We start from the raw sequence: 20,961 nt of genomic DNA on the forward strand, positions 1-20,961 counted from the left end.
ATGACATAGATTTCATTGCTGAGTGATATTGCATTGTACGTAAGTACCACAGCTTCTTTATCCATTTTTCGCTTTCTGTGATATTGAACTTGTACCGTAAACGAGGTTCTTGTAAACAGAGCCGTCCCAAACTTTGGGGTGGCTGTGTCTTTTTGATTTTAATTTCCCTAAGCTATAGGACCATAAGTGGAAGTGCCCTAGGCTCTGTTGCTTTGTTTTTTAGATGTTTCAGGAAACAGCATACACTTCTCCAGAGTGGCTGTTGGCAATTTACATCCCGCCCATCAGCATAACAAGGCTCCCAATTCTCCATGTCCTGTATTGCCTTTCTGGATTTTACACTTTTTTCAGATGGCCCTTTTGACCGGGGGGCAGTGAGACTTCATTGTAGTGCAGATTTCCTTTGCAAGCTTGCTTGGTTGGCCAAAAAGGGCGTATGCGTTTTTTCCTGAATATATTCAGGAAAAAACGCATACGCCCTTTTTGGCCAAGTGCATCATTGTGTACGTTCTGCCTCTTTTCCTATGCTTTACATGCAATTCCCGTCTACCTCCTGAAATCGGTTTCCTGCAATTCTGCCCCGCTTTCAAGTCCTCTTGGCAGCCTTACTTCAATATATTTTTGGACGATAGCTGTCATTTATAACTCTGCAGGTTTGTGAATTACAGTGCCCCTGAGCTCCTTTCTTCAACTCGCTTTCTTGTGAGCTGGCCGCAACACCGCAGGATTGCTTCAGGCCCTAGTGTGGTTCTGGCACGGCACGCTGAACCTTTGGTTAATTCCTCTTCCTGGTGGGAAATGAGAGTTAAATTTGCCCCTCCAGACACCTCCAGCTAGTCTCTCATTGGTTCTCCCTATTCCTGTACATTTTCCGCAGAAATTGCAAACTGGGCCAAACAGGAGTTTAAAGGCACTGACTCTCCAAGTGGGGAGAGTGTTAGTAAAGCGTCTTGAATGTTGCACCCGAGTACCAGGGGACGAAAACTGAAACACATTTGAACACGTTTCCCGATCACACAGTGGATCATACTCTGGGTTCCACATGCATGTTTTAGCTGAAGGAAGAATCCCTTAAACCTGGAGAGTTGAGACCCATGGAATGGGTACCATGCAATATGACTTCAAAGGGTCTGCATTTGCTCACCGAACCTCACCAATCCTATCACTGCTGCGTTTATGCCGCCGTACACACGCTTGATTCTCTTTTGGACACATATAAATCCACAGGTTTTAAGATTCTTACTAGTCAGGTGTATTCTTAGGCGTTTAATATGGGGTGTTGAGTACACTTCGTTTAGCAAGGAGTAGCTCTTGTCTATTACATATTTGGCTTATGGCACGGTATCTGTGCTAATTTCAATCTCTGGTTTCATGCTGCACCCCAACTCACCTTTCCCCTTAAGCAAGCATAAGTTGGTTTTCTACATTTGAGACCCTGTTCTGTTTTGTAATTCAGTTCCTGTGTAGCCAAGTTTACATTCCGTGTAGTACTGATATCTTATGATGTTTCTTTTTCTGTGTGACTTATTTCACTTAGAATCATCGTACCTGAATCCACTCATTATGCTGCGACGGGCCTGATGACATAGATTTCATTGCTGAGTGATATTGCATTGTACGTAAGTACCACAACTTCTTTATCCATTTTTCGCTTTCTGTGATATTGAACTTGTACCGTAAACGAGGTTCTTGTAAACAGAGCCGTCCCAAACTTTGGGGTGGCTGTGTCTGTTTGATTTTCATTTCCCTAAGCTATAGGACCATAAGTGGAAGTGCCCTAGGCTCTGTTGCTTAGTTTTTTAGATGTTTCAGGAAACAGCATACACTTCTCCAGAGTGGCTGTTGGCAAATTACATCCCGCCCATCAGCATAACAAGGCTCCCAGTTCTCCATGGCCTGTCCTGCCTTTCTGGATTTTACACTTTTTTCATATGGCCCTTTTGACCGGGGGGCAGCGAGACTTCATTGTAGTGCAGATTTCCTTTGCAAACTTGCTTGGTTGGCCAAAAAGTGTGTATGCGTTTTTTCCTGGAAAAAACGCATACGCCCTTTTTGGCCAAGTGCATCATTGTGGACGTTCTGCCTCTTTTCCTATGCTTTACATGCAATTCCCGTCTACCTCCTGAAATCGGTTTCCTGCAATTCTGCCCCGCTTTCAAGTCCTCTTGGCAGCCTTACTTCAATATATTTTTGGACGATAGCTGTCATTTATAACTCTGCAGGTTTGTGAATTACAGTGCCCCTGAGCTCCTTTCTTCAACTCGCTTTCTTGTGAGCTAGCCACAACGCCGCAGGATTGCTTCAGGCCCTAGTGTGGTTCCGGCACGGCACGCTGAGCCTTTGGTTAATTCCTCTTCCTGGTGGGAAATGAGAGTTAAATTTGCCCGTCCAGACACCCCCAGCTAGTCTCTCATTGGTTCTCCCTATTCCTGTACATTTTCCGCAGAAATTGCAAACTGGGCCAAACAGGAGGTTAAAGGCACTGACTCTCCAAGTGGGGAGAGTGTTAGTAAAGCGTCTGGAGTTTGCACCCGAGTACCAGGGGACGAAAACTGAGACACATTTGAACACGTTTCCCGATCACACGGTGGATCATACTCTGGGTTCCACATGCATGTTTTAGCTGAAGGAAGAATCCCTTAAACCTGGAGAGTTGAGACCCATGGAATGGGTACCATGCAATATGACTTCAAAGGGTCTGCATTTGCTCACCGAACCTCACCAATCCTATCACTGCTGCGTTTATGCCGCTGTACACACGCTTGATCGTCTTTCGGAGACATATAAATCCGTAGGTTTTAAGATTATTTCTAGTCAGGTATATTCTTAGGCGTTTAATATGGGGTGTTGAGTCCACTTCGTTGAGCAAGGAGTAGCTCTTGTCTATTACATATTTGGCTGATGGAACTGTATCTGTGCTAATTTCAATCTCTGGTTTCATGCATCACCCCAACTCACCTTTCCCCTTAAGCTAGCGTAAGTTGGTTTTCTACATTTGAGACCCTGTTCTGTTTTGAAATTCAGTTCCTGTGTAGCCAAGTTTACATTCCGTGTAGTAGTGATATCTTATGATGTTTCGTTTTCTGTGTGACTTATTTCACTTACAATCATCGTACCTTAATCCACTCATTATGCTGCTACGGGCCTGATGACATAGAGTTCATTGCTGAGCGATATTGCATTGTACGTAAGTACCACAACATCTTTATCTATTTTTCGCTTTCTGTGATATTGAACTTGTACCGTAAACAAGGTTCTTGTAAACAGAGCCGTCCCAAACTTTGGGGTGGCTGTGTCTTTTTGATTTTAATTTCCCTAAGCTATAGAACCATAAGTGGAAGTGCCCTAGGCTCTGTTGCTTTGTTTTTTGGATGTTTCAGGAAACAGCATACACTTCTCCAGAGTGGCTGTTGGCAATTTACATCCCGCCCATCAGCATAACAAGGCTCCCAATTCTCCATATCCTGTCTTGCCTTTCTGGATTTTACACTTTTTTCAGATGGCCCTTTTGACCGGGGGGCAGTGAGACTTCATTGTAGTGCAGATTTCCTTTGCAAGCTTGCTTGGTTGGCCAAAAACGGCGTATGCGTTTTTTCCTGAATATATTCAGGAAAAAACGCATACGCCCTTTTTGGCCAAGTGCATCATTGTGGACGTTCTGCCTCTTTTCCTATGCTTTACATGCAATTCCCGTCTGCCTCCTGAAATCGGTTTCCTGCAATTCTGCCCCGCTTTCAAGTCCTCTTGGCAGCCTTACTTCAATATATTTTTGGACGATAGCTGTCATTTATAACTCTGCAGGTTTGTGAATTACAGTGCCCCTGAGCTCCTTTCTTCAACTCGCTTTCTTGTGAGCTGGCCACAACACCGCAGGATTGCTTCAGGCCCTAGTGTGATTCCGGCATGGCACGCAGAACCTTTGGTTAATTCCTCTTCCTGGTGGGAAATGAGAGTTAAATTTGCCCGTCCAGACACCTCCAGCTAGTCTCTCATTGGTTCTCCCTATTCCTGTACATTTTCCGCAGAAATAGCAATCTGGGCCAAACAGGAGTTTAAAGGCACTGACTCTCCAAGTGGGGAGAGTGTTAGTAAAGCGTCTTGAATGTTGCACCCGAGTACCAGGGAACGAAAACTGAGACACATTTGAACACGTTTCCCGATCACATGGTGGATCATACTCTGGGTTCCACATGCATGTTTTAGCTGAAGGAAGAATCCCTTAAACCTGGAGAGTTGAGACACATGGAATGGGTACCATGCAATATGACTTCAAAGGGTCTGCATTTGCTCACCGAACTTCACCAATCCTATCACTGCTGCGTTTATGCCGCCGTACACACGCTTGATTCTCTTTTGGAGACATATAAATCGGTAGGTTTTAAGATTCTTACTAGTCAGGGATATTTTTAGGCGTTTAATATGGGGTGTTGAGTCCACTTCGTTGAGCAAGGAGTAGCTCTTGTCTATTACATATTTGGCTTATGGAACGGTGTCTGTGCTAATTTCAATCTCTGGTTTCATGCAGCACCCCAACTCACCTTTCCCCTCAAGCAAGCATAAGTTGGTTTTCTACATTTGAGACCCTGTTCTGTTTTGTAATTCAGTTCCTGTGTAGCCAAGTTTACATTCCGTGTAGTAGTGATACCTTATGATGTTTCTTTTTCTGTGTGACTTATTTCACTTAGAATCATCGTACCTGCATCCACTCATTATGCTGCTACGGGCCTGATGACATAGATTTCATTGCTGAGTGATATTGCATTGTACGTAAGTACCACAACTTCTTTATCCATTTTCCGCTTTCTGTGATATTGAACTTGTACCGTAAACGAGGTTCTTGTAAACAGAGCCGGCCCAAACTTTGGGGTGGCTGTGTCTTTTTGATTTTAATTTCCCTAAGATATAGGACCATAAGTGGAAGTGCCCTAGGCTCTGTTGCTTTGTTTTTTAGATGTTTCAGGAAACACCATACACTTCTCCAGAGTGGCTGTTGGCAATTTACATCCCGCCCATCAGCATAACAAGGCTCCCAATTCTCCATGTCCTGTCTTGCCTTTCTGGATTTTACACTTTTTTCAGATGGCCCTTTTGACCGGGGGGCAGTGAGACTTCATTGTAGTGCAGATTTCCTTTGCAAGCTTGCTTGGTTGGCCAAAAAGGGCGTATGCGTTTTTTCCTGAATATATTCAGGAAAAAACGCATACGCCCTTTTTGGCCAAGTGCATCATTGTGGACGTTCTGCCTCTTTTCCTATGCTTTACATGCAATTCCCGTCTACCTCCTGAAATCGGTTTCCTGCAATTCTGCCCCGCTTTCAAGTCCTCTTGGCAGCCTTACTTCAATATATTTTTGGACGATAGCTGTCATTTATAACTCTGCAGGTTTGTGAATTACAGTGCCCCTGAGCTCGTTTCTTCAACTCGCTTTCTTGTGAGCTGGCCGCAACACCGCAGGATTGCTTCAGGCCCTAGTGTGGTTCCGGCACGGCACGCTGAGCCTTTGGTTAATTCCTCTTCCTGGTGGGAAATGAGAGTTAAATTTGCCCCTCCAGACACCTCCAGCTAGTCTCTCATTGGTTCTCCCTATTCCTGTACATTTTCCGCAGAAATTGCAAACTGGGCCAAACAGGAGTTTAAAGGCACTGACTCTCCAAGTGGGGAGAGTGTTAGTAAAGCGTCTTGAATGTTGCACCCGAGTACCAGGGGACGAAAACTGAGACACATTTGAACACGTTTCCCGATCACACAGTGGATCATACTCTGGGTTCCACATGCATGTTTTAGCTGAAGGAAGAATCCCTTAAACCTGGAGAGTTGAGACCCATGGAATGGGTACCATGCAATATGACTTCAAAGGGTCTGCATTTGCTCACCGAACCTCACCAATCCTATCACTGCTGCGTTTATGCCGCCGTACACACGCTTGATTCTCTTTTGGACACATATAAATCCACAGGTTTTAAGATTCTTACTAGTCAGGTGTATTCTTAGGCGTTTAATATGGGGTGTTGAGTACACTTCGTTTAGCAAGGAGTAGCTCTTGTCTATTACATATTTGGCTTATGGCACGGTATCTGTGCTAATTTCAATCTCTGGTTTCATGCTGCACCCCAACTCACCTTTCCCCTTAAGCAAGCATAAGTTGGTTTTCTACATTTGAGACCCTGTTCTGTTTTGTAATTCAGTTCCTGTGTAGCCAAGTTTACATTCCGTGTAGTACTGATATCTTATGATGTTTCTTTTTCTGTGTGACTTATTTCACTTAGAATCATCGTACCTGAATCCACTCATTATGCTGCGACGGGCCTGATGACATAGATTTCATTGCTGAGTGATATTGCATTGTACGTAAGTACCACAACTTCTTTATCCATTTTTCGCTTTCTGTGATATTGAACTTGTACCGTAAACGAGGTTCTTGTAAACAGAGCCGTCCCAAACTTTGGGGTGGCTGTGTCTGTTTGATTTTCATTTCCCTAAGCTATAGGACCATAAGTGGAAGTGCCCTAGGCTCTGTTGCTTAGTTTTTTAGATGTTTCAGGAAACAGCATACACTTCTCCAGAGTGGCTGTTGGCAAATTACATCCCGCCCATCAGCATAACAAGGCTCCCAGTTCTCCATGGCCTGTCCTGCCTTTCTGGATTTTACACTTTTTTCATATGGCCCTTTTGACCGGGGGGCAGCGAGACTTCATTGTAGTGCAGATTTCCTTTGCAAACTTGCTTGGTTGGCCAAAAAGTGTGTATGCGTTTTTTCCTGGAAAAAACGCATACGCCCTTTTTGGCCAAGTGCATCATTGTGGACGTTCTGCCTCTTTTCCTATGCTTTACATGCAATTCCCGTCTACCTCCTGAAATCGGTTTCCTGCAATTCTGCCCCGCTTTCAAGTCCTCTTGGCAGCCTTACTTCAATATATTTTTGGACGATAGCTGTCATTTATAACTCTGCAGGTTTGTGAATTACAGTGCCCCTGAGCTCCTTTCTTCAACTCGCTTTCTTGTGAGCTAGCCACAACACCGCAGGATTGCTTCAGGCCCTAGTGTGGTTCCGGCACGGCACGCTGAGCCTTTGGTTAATTCCTCTTCCTGGTGGGAAATGAGAGTTAAATTTGCCCGTCCAGACACCCCCAGCTAGTCTCTCATTGGTTCTCCCTATTCCTGTACATTTTCCGCAGAAATTGCAAACTGGGCCAAACAGGAGGTTAAAGGCACTGACTCTCCAAGTGGGGAGAGTGTTAGTAAAGCGTCTGGAGTTTGCACCCGAGTACCAGGGGACGAAAACTGAGACACATTTGAACACGTTTCCCGATCACACGGTGGATCATACTCTGGGTTCCACATGCATGTTTTAGCTGAAGGAAGAATCCCTTAAACCTGGAGAGTTGAGACCCATGGAATGGGTACCATGCAATATGACTTCAAAGGGTCTGCATTTGCTCACCGAACCTCACCAATCCTATCACTGCTGCATTTATGCCGCTGTACACACGCTTGATTGTCTTTCGGAGACATATAAATCCGTAGGTTTTAAGATTATTTCTAGTCAGGTATATTCTTAGGCGTTTAATATGGGGTGTTGAGTCCACTTCGTTGAGCAAGGAGTAGCTCTTGTCTATTACATATTTGGCTTATGGAACTGTATCTGTGCTAATTTCAATCTCTGGTTTCATGCATCACCCCAACTCACCTTTCCCCTTAAGCTAGCGTAAGTTGGTTTTCTACATTTGAGACCCTGTTCTGTTTTGAAATTCAGTTCCTGTGTAGCCAAGTTTACATTCCGTGTAGTAGTGATATCTTATGATGTTTCGTTTTCTGTGTGACTTATTTCACTTACAATCATCGTACCTTAATCCACTCATTATGCTGCTACGGGCCTGATGACATAGATTTCATTGCTGAGCGATATTGCATTGTACGTAAGTACCACAACTTCTTTATCCATTTTTCGCTTTCTGTGATATTGAACTTGTACCGTAAACAAGGTTCTTGTAAACAGAGCCGTCCCAAACTTTGGGGTGGCTGTGTCTTTTTGATTTTAATTTCCCTAAGCTATAGGACCATAAGTGGAAGTGCCCTAGGCTCTGTTGCTTTGTTTTTTGGATGTTTCAGGAAACAGCATACACTTCTCCAGAGTGGCTGTTGGCAATTTACATCCCGCCCATCAGCATAACAAGGCTCCCAATTCTCCATGTCCTGTCTTGCCTTTCTGGATTTTACACTTTTTTCAGATGGCCCTTTTGACCGGGGGGCAGTGAGACTTCATTGTAGTGCAGATTTCCTTTGCAAGCTTGCTTGGTTGGCCAAAAACGGCGTATGCGTTTTTTCCTGAATATATTCAGGAAAAAACGCATACGCCCTTTTTGGCCAAGTGCATCATTGTGTACGTTCTGCCTCTTTTCCTATGCTTTACATGCAATTCCCGTCTACCTCCTGAAATCGGTTTCCTGCAATTCTGCCCCGCTTTCAAGTCCTCTTGGCAGCCTTACTTCAATATATTTTTGGACGATAGCTGTCATTTATAACTCTGCAGGTTTGTGAATTACAGTGCCCCTGAGCTCCTTTCTTCAACTCGCTTTCTTGTGAGCTGGCCACAACACCGCAGGATTGCTTCAGGCCCTAGTGTGATTCCGGCATGGCACGCAGAACCTTTGGTTAATTCCTCTTCCTGGTGGGAAATGAGAGTTAAATTTGCCCGTCCAGACACCTCCAGCTAGTCTCTCATTGGTTCTCCCTATTCCTGTACATTTTCCGCAGAAATAGCAATCTGGGCCAAACAGGAGTTTAAAGGCACTGACTCTCCAAGTGGGGAGAGTGTTAGTAAAGCGTCTTGAATGTTGCACCCGAGTACCAGGGAACGAAAACTGAGACACATTTGAACACGTTTCCCGATCACATGGTGGATCATACTCTGGGTTCCACATGCATGTTTTAGCTGAAGGAAGAATCCCTTAAACCTGGAGAGTTGAGACCCATGGAATGGGTACCATGCAATATGACTTCAAAGGGTCTGCATTTGCTCACCGAACTTCACCAATCCTATCACTGCTGCGTTTATGCCGCCGTACACACGCTTGATTCTCTTTTGGAGACATATAAATCGGTAGGTTTTAAGATTCTTACTAGTCAGGGATATTCTTAGGCGTTTAATATGGGGTGTTGAGTCCACTTCGTTGAGCAAGGAGTAGCTCTTGTCTATTACATATTTGGCTTATGGAACGGTGTCTGTGCTAATTTCAATCTCTGGTTTCATGCAGCACCCCAACTCACCTTTCCCCTCAAGCAAGCATAAGTTGGTTTTCTACATTTGAGACCCTGTTCTGTTTTGTAATTCAGTTCCTGTGTAGCCAAGTTTACATTCCGTGTAGTAGTGATACCTTATGATGTTTCTTTTTCTGTGTGACTTATTTCACTTAGAATCATCGTACCTGCATCCACTCATTATGCTGCTACGGGCCTGATGACATAGATTTCATTGCTGAGTGATATTGCATTGTACGTAAGTACCACAACTTCTTTATCCATTTTCCGCTTTCTGTGATATTGAACTTGTACCGTAAACGAGGTTCTTGTAAACAGAGCCGGCCCAAACTTTGGGGTGGCTGTGTCTTTTTGATTTTAATTTCCCTAAGATATAGGACCATAAGTGGAAGTGCCCTAGGCTCTGTTGCTTTGTTTTTTAGATGTTTCAGGAAACACCATACACTTCTCCAGAGTGGCTGTTGGCAATTTACATCCCGCCCACCAGCATAACAAGGCTCCCAGTTCTCCATGGCCTGTCCTGCCTTTCTGGATTTTATACTTTTTTCAGATGACCCTTTTGACCGGGGGGCAGTGAGACTTCATTGTAGTGCAGATTTCCTTTGCAAGCTTTCTTGGTTGGCCAAAAAGGGCGTATGCGTTTTTTCCTGAATATATTCAGGAAAAAACGCATACGCCCTTTTTGGCCAAGTGCATCGTTGTGGACGTTCTGCCTCTTTTCCTATGCTTTACATGCAATTCCAGTCTACCTCCTGAAATCGGTTTCGTGCAATTCTGCACCACTTTCAAGTCCTCTTGGCAGCCTTACTTCAATATATTTTTGGACGATAGCTGTCATTTATAACTCTGCAGGTTTGTGAATTACAGTGCCCCTGAGCTCCTTTCTTCAACTCGCTTTCTTGTGAGCTGGCCGCAACACCGCAGGATTGTTTCAGGCCCTAGTGTGGTTCTGGAACGGCATGCTGAGCCTTTGGTTAATTCCTCTTTCTGGTGGGAAATGAGAGTTAAATTTGCCCGTCCAGACACCTCCAGCTAGTTTCTCATTGGTTCTCCCTATTCCTGTACATTTTCCGCAGAAATTGCAAACTGGGCCATACAGGAGGTTAAAGGCACTGACTCTCCAAGTGGGGAGAGTGTTAGTAAAGCGTCTGGAGTGTTGCACCCGAGTACCAGGGGACGAAAACTGAGACACATTTGAACACGTTTCCCGATCACACGGTGGATCATACTCTGGGTTCCACATGCATGTTTTAGCTGAAGGAAGAATCCCTTAAACCTGGAGAGTTGAGACCCATGGAATGGGTACCATGCAATATGACTTCAAAGGGTCTGCATTTGCTCACCGAACCTCACCAATCCTATCACTGCTGCGTTTATGCCGCTGTACACACGCTTGATTGTCTTTCAGAGACATATAAATCCGTAGGTTTTAAGATTATTTCTAGTCAGGTATATTCTTAGGCGTTTAATATGGGGTGTTGAGTCCACTTCGTTGAGCAAGGAGTAGCTCTTGTCTATTACATATTTGGCTTATGGAACGGTATCTGTGCTAATTTCAATCTCTGGTTTCATGCAGCACCCCAACTCACCTTTCCCCTTAAGCTAGCGTAAGTTGGTTTTCTACATTTGAGACCCTGTTCTGTTTTGTAATTCAGTTCCTGTGTAGCCAAGTTTATATTCCGTGTAGTAGTGATATCTTATGATGTTTCTTTTTCTGTGTGACTTATTTCACTTACAATCATAGTACCTTAATCCACTCATTATGCTGCTACGGGCCTGATGACATAGATTTCATTGCTGAGTGATATTGCATTGTACGTAAGTACCACAACTTCTTTATCCATTTTTCGCTTTCTGTGATATTGAACTTGTACCGTAAACAAGGTTCTTGTAAACAGAGCCGTCCCAAACTTTGGGGTGGCTGTGTCTTTTTGATTTTAATTTCCCTAAGCTATAGGACCATAAGTGGAAGTGCCCTAGGCTCTGTTGCTTTGTTTTTTAGATGTTTCAGGAAACAGCATACACTTCTCCAGAGTGGCTATTGACAATTTACATCCCGCCCATCAGCATAACAAGGCTCCCAATTCTCCATGTCCTGTCTTGCCTTTCTGGATTTTACACTTTTTTCAGATGGCCCTTTTGACCGGGGGGCAGTGAGACTTCATTGTAGTGCAGATTTCCTTTGCAAGCTTGCTTGGTTGGCCAAAAAGGGCGTATGCGTTTTTTCCTGAATATATTCAGGAAAAAACGCATACGCCCTTTTTGGCCAAGTGCATCATTGTGGACGTTCTGGCTCTTTTCCTATGCTTTACATGCAATTCCCGTCTACCTCCTGAAATCGGTTTCCTGCAATTCTGCCCCGCTTTCAAGTCCTCTTGGCAGCCTTACTTCAATATATTTTTGGACGATAGCTGTCATTTATAACTCTGCAGGTTTGTGAATTACAGTGCCCCTGAGCTCCTTTCTTCAACTCGCTTTCTTGTGAGCTGGCCACAACACCGCAGGATTGCTTCAGGCCCTAGTGTGGTTCCGGCACGGCACGCTGAGCCTTTGGTTAATTCCTCTTCCTGGTGGGAAATGAGAGTTAAATTTGCCCATCCAGACACCTCCAGCTAGTCTCTCATTGGTTCTCCCTATTCCTGTACATTTTCCGCAGAAATTGCAAACTGGGCCAAACAGGAGTTTAAAGGCACGGACTCTCCAAGTGGGGAGAGTGTTAGTAAAGCGTCTTGAATGTTGCACCCGAGTACCAGGGGACGAAAACTGAGACACATTTGAACACGTTTCCCAATCACACGGTGGATCATACTCTGGGTTCCACATGCATGTTTTAGCTGAAGGAAGAATCCCTTAAACCTGGAGAGTTGAGACCCATGGAATGGGTACCATGCAATATGACTTCAAAGGGTCTGCATTTGCTCACCGAACCTCACCAATCCTATCACTGCTGCGTTTATGCCGCCGTACACACGCTTGATTCTCTTTCGGAGACATATAAATCCACAGGTTTTAAGTTTCTTACTAGTCAGGTGTATTCTTAGGCGTTTAATATGGGGTGTTGAGTACACTTCGTTTAGCAAGGAGTAGCTCTTGTCTATTACATATTTGGCTTATGGCACGGTATCTGTGCTAATTTCAATCTCTGGTTTCATGCTGCACCCCAACTCACCTTTCCCCTTAAGCAAGCATAAGTTGGTTTTCTACATTTGAGACCCTGTTCTGTTTTGTAATTCAGTTCCTGTGTAGCCAAGTTTACATTCCGTGTAGTACTGATATCTTATGATGTTTCTTTTTCTGTGTGACTTATTTCACTTAGACTCATCATACCTGCATCCACTCATTATGATGCTACGGGCCTGATGACATAGATTTCATTGCTGAGTGATATTGCATTGTACGTAAGTACCACAACTTCTTTATCCATTTTTCGCTTTCTGTGATATTGAACTTGTACCGTAAACTAGGTTCTTGTAAACAGAGCTGTCCCAAACTTTGGGGTGACCTTGTCTTTTTGATTTTAATTTCCCTAAGCTATAGGACCATAAGTGGAAGTGCCCTAGGCTCTGTTGCTTAGTTTTTTAGATGTTTCAGGAAACACCATACACTTCTCCAGAGTGGCTGTTGGCAATTTACATCCCGCCCATCAGCATAACAAGGCTCCCAGTTCTCCATGGCCTGTCCTGCCTTTCTGGATTTTACACTTTTTTCAGATGGCCCTTTTGACCGGGGGGCAGTGAGACTTCATTGTAGTGCAGATTTCCTTTGCAAGCTTGCTTGGTTGGCCAAAAAGGGCGTATGCGTTTTTTCCTGAATATATTCAGGAAAAAACGCATACGCCCTTTTTGGCCAAGTGCATCATTGTGGACGTTCTGCCTCTTTTCTATGCTTTACATGCAATTCCAGTGTACCTCCTGAAATCGATTTCCTGCAATTCTGCCCCGCTTTCAAGTCCTCTTGGCAGCCTTACTTCAATATATTTTTGGACGATAGCTGTCATTTATAACTCTGCAGGTTTGTGAATTACAGTGCCCCTGAGCTCCTTTCTTCAACTCGCTTTCTTGTGAGCTGGCCGCAACACCGCAGGATTGTTTCAGGCCCTAGTGTGGTTCTGGAACGGCATGCTGAGCCTTTGGTTAATTCCTCTTTCTGGTGGGAAATGAGAGTTAAATTTGCCCGTCCAGACACCTCCAGCTAGTTTCTCATTGGTTCTCCCTATTCCTGTACATTTTCCGCAGAAATTGCAAACTGGGCCATACAGGAGGTTAAAGGCACTGACTCTCCAAGTGGGGAGAGTGTTAGTAAAGCGTCTGGAGTGTTGCACCCGAGTACCAGGGGACGAAAACTGAGACACATTTGAACACGTTTCCCGATCACACGGTGGATCATACTCTGGGTTCCACATGCATGTTTTAGCTGAAGGAAGAATCCCTTAAACCTGGAGAGTTGAGACCCATGGAATGGGTACCATGCAATATGACTTCAAAGGGTCTGCATTTGCTCACCGAACCTCACCAATCCTATCACTGCTGCGTTTATGCCGCTGTACACACGCTTGATTGTCTTTCGGAGACATATAAATTCGTAGTTTTTAAGATTATTTCTAGTCAGGTGTATTCTTAAGCGTTTAATATGGGGTGTTGAGTCCACTTCGTTGAGCAAGGAGTAGCTCTTGTCTATTACATATTTGGCTTATGGAACGGTATCTGTGCTAATTTCAATCTCTGGTTTCATGCTGCACCCCAACTCACCTTTCCCCTTAAGCAAGCATAAGTTGGTTTTCTACATTTGAGACCCTGTTCTGTTTTGTAATTCAGTTCCTGTGTAGCCAAGTTTACATTCCGTGTAGTACTGATATCTTATGATGTTTCTTTTTCTGTGTGACTTATTTCACTTAGAATCATCGTACCTGCATCCACTCATTATGCTGCGACGGGCCTGATGACATAGATTTCATTGCTGAGTGATATTGCATTGTACGTAATTACCACAACTTCTTTATCCATTTTTCGCTTTCTGTGATATTGAACTTGTACCGTAAACGAGGTTCTTGTAAACAGAGCCGTTCCAAACTTTGGGGTGGCTGTGTCTGTTTGATTTTCATTTCCCTATGCTATAGGACCATAAGTGGAAGTGCCCTAGGCTCTGTTGCTTAGTTTTTTAGATGTTTCAGGAAACAGCATACACTTCTCCAGAGTGGCTGTTGGCAAATTACATCCCGCCCATCAGCATAACAAGGCTCCCAGTTCTCCATGGCCTGTCCTGCCTTTCTGGATTTTACACTTTTTTCATATGGCCCTTTTGACCGGGGGGCAGCGAGACTTCATTGTAGTGCAGATTTCCTTTGCAAACTTGCTTGGTTGGCCAAAAAGTGTGTATGCGTTTTTTCCTGGAAAAAACGCATACGCCCTTTTTGGCCAAGTGCATCATTGTGGACGTTCTGCCTCTTTTCCTATGCTTTACATGCAATTCCCGTCTACCTCCTGAAATCGGTTTCCTGCAATTCTGCCCCGCTTTCAAGTCCTCTTGGCAGCCTTACTTCAATATATTTTTGGACGATAGCTGTCATTTATAACTCTGCAGGTTTGTGAATTACAGTGCCCCTGAGCTCCTTTCTTCAACTCGCTTTCTTGTGAGCTAGCCACAACACCGCAGGATTGCTTCAGGCCCTAGTGTGGTTCCGGCACGGCACGCTGAGCCTTTGGTTAATTCCTCTTCCTGGTGGGAAATGAGAGTTAAATTTGCCCGTCCAGACACCCCCAGCTAGTCTCTCATTGGTTCTCCCTATTCCTGTACATTTTCCGCAGAAATTGCAAACTGGGCCAAACAGGAGGTTAAAGGCACTGACTCTCCAAGTGGGGAGAGTGTTAGTAAAGCGTCTGGAGTTTGCACCCGAGTACCAGGGGACGAAAACTGAGACACATTTGAACACGTTTCCCGATCACACGGTGGATCATACTCTGGGTTCCACATGCATGTTTTAGCTGAAGGAAGAATCCCTTAATCCTGGAGAGTTGAGACCCATGGAATGGGTACCATGCAATATGACTTCAAAGGGTCTGCATTTGCTCACCGAACCTCACCAATCCTATCACTGCTGCATTTATGCCGCTGTACACACGCTTGATTGTCTTTCGGAGACATATAAATCCGTAGGTTTTAAGATTATTTCTAGTCAGGTATATTCTTAGGCGTTTAATATGGGGTGTTGAGTCCACTTCGTTGAGCAAGGAGTAGCTCTTGTCTATTACATATTTGGCTTATGGAACTGTATCTGTGCTAATTTCAATCTCTGGTTTCATGCATCACCCCAACTCACCTTTCCCCTTAAGCTAGCGTAAGTTGGTTTTCTACATTTGAGACCCTGTTCTGTTTTGAAATTCAGTTCCTGTGTAGCCAAGTTTACATTCCGTGTAGTAGTGATATCTTATGATGTTTCGTTTTCTGTGTGACTTATTTCACTTACAATCATCGTACCTTAATCCACTCATTATGCTGCTACGGGCCTGATGACATAGATTTCATTGCTGAGCGATATTGCATTGTACGTAAGTACCACAACTTCTTTATCCATTTTTCGCTTTCTGTGATATTGAACTTGTACCGTAAACAAGGTTCTTGTAAACAGAGCCGTCCCAAACTTTGGGGTGGCTGTGTCTTTTTGATTTTAATTTCCCTAAGCTATAGGACCATAAGTGGAAGTGCCCTAGGCTCTGTTGCTTTGTTTTTTGGATGTTTCAGGAAACAGCATACACTTCTCCAGAGTGGCTGTTGGCAATTTACATCCCGCCCATCAGCATAACAAGGCTCCCAATTCTCCATGTCCTGTCTTGCCTTTCTGGATTTTACACTTTTTTCAGATGGCCCTTTTGACCGGGGGGCAGTGAGACTTCATTGTAGTGCAGATTTCCTTTGCAAGCTTGCTTGGTTGGCCAAAAACGGCGTATGCGTTTTTTCCTGAATATATTCAGGAAAAAACGCATACGCCCTTTTTGGCCAAGTGCATCATTGTGGACGTTCTGCCTCTTTTCCTATGCTTTACATGCAATTCCCGTCTACCTCCTGAAATCGGTTTCCTGCAATTCTGCCCCGCTTTCAAGTCCTCTTGGCAGCCTTACTTCAATATATTTTTGGACGATAGCTGTCATTTATAACTCTGCAGGTTTGTGAATTACAGTGCCCCTGAGCTCCTTTCTTCAACTCGCTTTCTTGTGAGCTGGCCACAACACCGCAGGATTGCTTCAGGCCCTAGTGTGATTCCGGCATGGCACGCAGAACCTTTGGTTAATTCCTCTTCCTGGTGGGAAATGAGAGTTAAATTTGCCCGTCCAGACACCTCCAGCTAGTCTCTCATTGGTTCTCCCTATTCCTGTACATTTTCCGCAGAAATAGCAATCTGGGCCAAACAGGAGTTTAAAGGCACTGACTCTCCAAGTGGGGAGAGTGTTAGTAAAGCGTCTGGAGTGTTGCACCCGAGTACCAGGGAACGAAAACTGAGACACATTTGAACACGTTTCCCGATCACATGGTGGATCATACTCTGGGTTCCACATGCATGTTTTAGCTGAAGGAAGAATCCCTTAAACCTGGAGAGTTGAGACACATGGAATGGGTACCATGCAATATGACTTCAAAGGGTCTGCATTTGCTCACCGAACTTCACCAATCCTATCACTGCTGCGTTTATGCCGCCGTACACACGCTTGATTCTCTTTTGGAGACATATAAATCGGTAGGTTTTAAGATTCTTACTAGTCAGGGATATTCTTAGGCGTTTAATATGGGGTGTTGAGTCCACTTCGTTGAGCAAGGAGTAGCTCTTGTCTATTACATATTTGGCTTATGGAACGGTGTCTGTGCTAATTTCAATCTCTGGTTTCATGCAGCACCCCAACTCACCTTTCCCCTCAAGCAAGCATAAGTTGGTTTTCTACATTTGAGACCCTGTTCTGTTTTGTAATTCAGTTCCTGTGTAGCCAAGTTTACATTCCGTGTAGTAGTGATACCTTATGATGTTTCTTTTTCTGTGTGACTTATTTCACTTAGAATCATCGTACCTGCATCCACTCATTATGCTGCTACGGGCCTGATGACATAGATTTCATTGCTGAGTGATATTGCATTGTACGTAAGTACCACAACTTCTTTATCCATTTTCCGCTTTCTGTGATATTGAACTTGTACCGTAAACGAGGTTCTTGTAAACAGAGCCGGCCCAAACTTTGGGGTGGCTGTGTCTTTTTGATTTTAATTTCCCTAAGATATAGGACCATAAGTGGAAGTGCCCTAGGCTCTGTTGCTTTGTTTTTTAGATGTTTCAGGAAACAGCATACACTTCTCCAGAGTGGCTGTTGGCAATTTACATCCCGCCCACCAGCATAACAAGGCTCCCAGTTCTCCATGGCCTGTCCTGCCTTTCTGGATTTTATACTTTTTTCAGATGACCCTTTTGACCGGGGGGCAGTGAGACTTCATTGTAGTGCAGATTTCCTTTGCAAGCTTTCTTGGTTGGCCAAAAAGGGCGTATGCGTTTTTTCCTGAATATATTCAGGAAAAAACGCATACGCCCTTTTTGGCCAAGTGCATCGTTGTGGACGTTCTGCCTCTTTTCCTATGCTTTACATGCAATTCCAGTCTACCTCCTGAAATCGGTTTCGTGCAATTCTGCACCACTTTCAAGTCCTCTTGGCAGCCTTACTTCAATATATTTTTGGATGATAGCTGTCATTTATAACTCTGCAGGTTTGTGAATTACAGTGCCCCTGAGCTCCTTTCTTCAACTCGCTTTCTTGTGAGCTGGCCGCAACACCGCAGGATTGCTTCAGGCCCTAGTGTGGTTCCGGCACGGCACGCTGAGCCTTTGGTTAATTCCTCTTCCTGGTGGGAAATGAGAGTTATATTTGCCCGTCCAGACACCTCCAGCTAGTTTCTCATTGGTTCTCCCTATTCCTGTACATTTTCCGCAGAAATTGCAAACTGGGCCATACAGGAGGTTAAAGGCACTGACTCTCCAAGTGGGGAGAGTGTTAGTAAAGCGTCTGGAGTGTTGCACCCGAGTACCAGGGGACGAAAACTGAGACACATTTGAACACGTTTCCTGATCACACGGTGGATCATACTCTGTGTTCCACATGCATGTTTTAGCTGAAGGAAGAATCCCTTAAACTTGGAGAGTTGAAACCCATGGAATGGGTACCATGCAATATGACTTCAAAGGGTCTGCATTTGCTCACCGAACCTCACCAATCCTATCACTGCTGCGTTTATGCCGCTGTACACACGCTTCATTCTCTTTCGGAGACATATAAATCCATAGTTTTTAAGATTCTTACTAGTCAGGTATATTGTTAGGCGTTTAATATGGGGTGTTGAGTCCAGTTCGTTGAGCAAGGAGTAGCACTTGTCTATTATATATTTGGCTTATGGAACGGTATCTGTGCTAATTTCAATCTCTTGTTGTATGCAGCACCCCAACTCACCTTTCCCCTTAAGCAAGAATAAATTGGTTTTCTACATTTGACACTCTGTTCTGTTTAGTAATTTAGTTCCAGTGTAACCAAGTTTACATTCCGTGTAATAGTGATATCTTATGATGTTTCTTTTTCTGTGTGACTTATTTTTTTATTTTTTTTATTTTTTTATTTTTTTTTTTTTTTGGGGTACGTGGGCCTCTCACTGTTGTGGTCTTTCCCATTGCGGAGCACAGGCTCCGGACGCGCAGGCTCAGCAGCCATGGCTCACAGGCCCAGCCGCTCCGCGGCATGTGGGATCTTCACGGAGCGGGGCACGAACCCATGTCCTCTGCATCGGCAGGCGGACTCTCAACCACTGCGCCACCAGGTAAGCCCTGTGTGACTTATTTCACTTAGAATCATCGTACCTGAATCCACTCATTATGCTGCTATGGGCCTTATGACATAGATTTCATTGCTGAGTGATATTGCATTGTACGTATGTACCACAACTTCTTTATCCATTTTTCGCTTTCTGTGATATTGAACTTGTACGGTGAACAAGGTTCTTGTAAACAGAGCCGTCCCAAACTTTGGGGTGGCTGTGTCTTTTTGATTTTAATTTCCCTAAGCTATAGGACCATAAGTGGAAGTGCCCTAGGCTCTGTTGCTTTGTTTTTTGGATGTTTTAGGAAACACCATACACTTCTCCAGAGTGGCTGCTGGCAATTTACGTCCCGCCCATCAGCATAACAAGGCTCCCAGTTCTCCATGGCCTGTCCTGCCTTTCTGGATTTTACACTTTTTTCAGGTGGCCCTTTTGACCGGGGGGCAGTGAGACTTCACTGTAGTGCAGATTTCCTTTGCAAGCTTGCTTGGTTGGCCAAAAAGGGCGTATGCGTTTTTTCCTGAATATATTCAGGAAAAAACGCATACGCCCTTTTTGGCCAAGTGCATCATTTTGGACGTTCTGCCTCCTTTCCTATGCTTTAAATGCAATTCCAGTCTACCTCCTGAAATCGGTTTCCTGCAATTCTGCCCCGCTTTCAACTCCTCTTGGCAGCCTTACTTCAATATATTTTTGGAAGATAGCTGTCATTTATAACTCTGCAGGTTTGTGAATTACAGTGCCCCTGAGCTCCTTTCTTCAACTCGCTTTCTTGTGAGCTGGCCGCAACACCGCAGGATTGCTTCAGGCCCTAGTTTGTTTCCGGCACGGCATGCTGAGCCTTTGGTTAATTCCTCTTCCTGGTGGGATATGAGAGTTAAATTTGCCCGTCCAGACACCTCCAGCTAGTCTCTCATTGGTTCTCCCTATTCCTGTTCATTTTCCAGAGAAATTGCAAACTGGGCCAAACAGGAGGTTAAAGGCACTGACTCTCCAAGTGGGGAGAGTGTTAGTAAAGCGTCTGGAATGTTGCACCCGAGTACCAGGGGACGTAAACTGAGACACATTTGAACACGTTTTCCGATCACACGGTGGATCATACTCTGGGTTCCACATGCATGTTTTAGCTGAAGGAAGAATCCCTTAAACATGGAGAGTTGAGACCCATGGAATGGGTACCATGCAATATGACTTCAAAGGGTCTGCATTTGCTCACCGAACCTCACCAATCCTATCACTGCTGCGTTTATGCCACCGTACACACGCTTGATTCTCTTTCGGAGACATATAAATCCACAGGTTTTAAGATTCTTACTAGTCAGGTGTATTCTTAGGCGTTTAATATGGGGTGTTGAGTACACTTCGTTTAGCAAGGAGTTGCTCTTGTCTATTACATATTTGGCTTATGACACGGTATCTGTGCTAATTTCAATCTCTGGTTTCATGCAGCACCCCAACTCACCTTTCCCCTTAAGCAAGCATAAGTTGGTTTTCTACATTTGAGACCCAGTTCTGTTTTGTAATTCAGTTCCTGTGTAGCCAAGTTTACATTCCGTGTAGTAGTGATATCTTATGATGTTTCTTTTTCTGTGTGACTTATTTCACTTAGAATCATCGTACCTGAATCCACTCATTATGCTGCGACGGGCCTGATGACATAGATTTCATTGCTGAGTGATATTGCATTGTACGTAAGTACCACAACTTCTTTATCCATTTTTCGCTTTCTGTGATATTGATCTTGTACCGTAAACGAGGTTCTTGTAAACAGAGCCGTCCCAAACTTTGGTGTGGCTGTGTCTTTTTAATTTTAATTTCCCTAAGCTATAGGACCATAAGTGGAAGTGCCCTAGGCTCTGTTGCTTTG

The sequence above is a fragment of the Leucopleurus acutus genome, assembly GCF_964270905.1.
Source record: "Leucopleurus acutus genome assembly, chromosome: 1".
In the NCBI taxonomy this organism is placed as follows: Eukaryota; Metazoa; Chordata; class Mammalia; order Artiodactyla; family Delphinidae; genus Leucopleurus; species Leucopleurus acutus.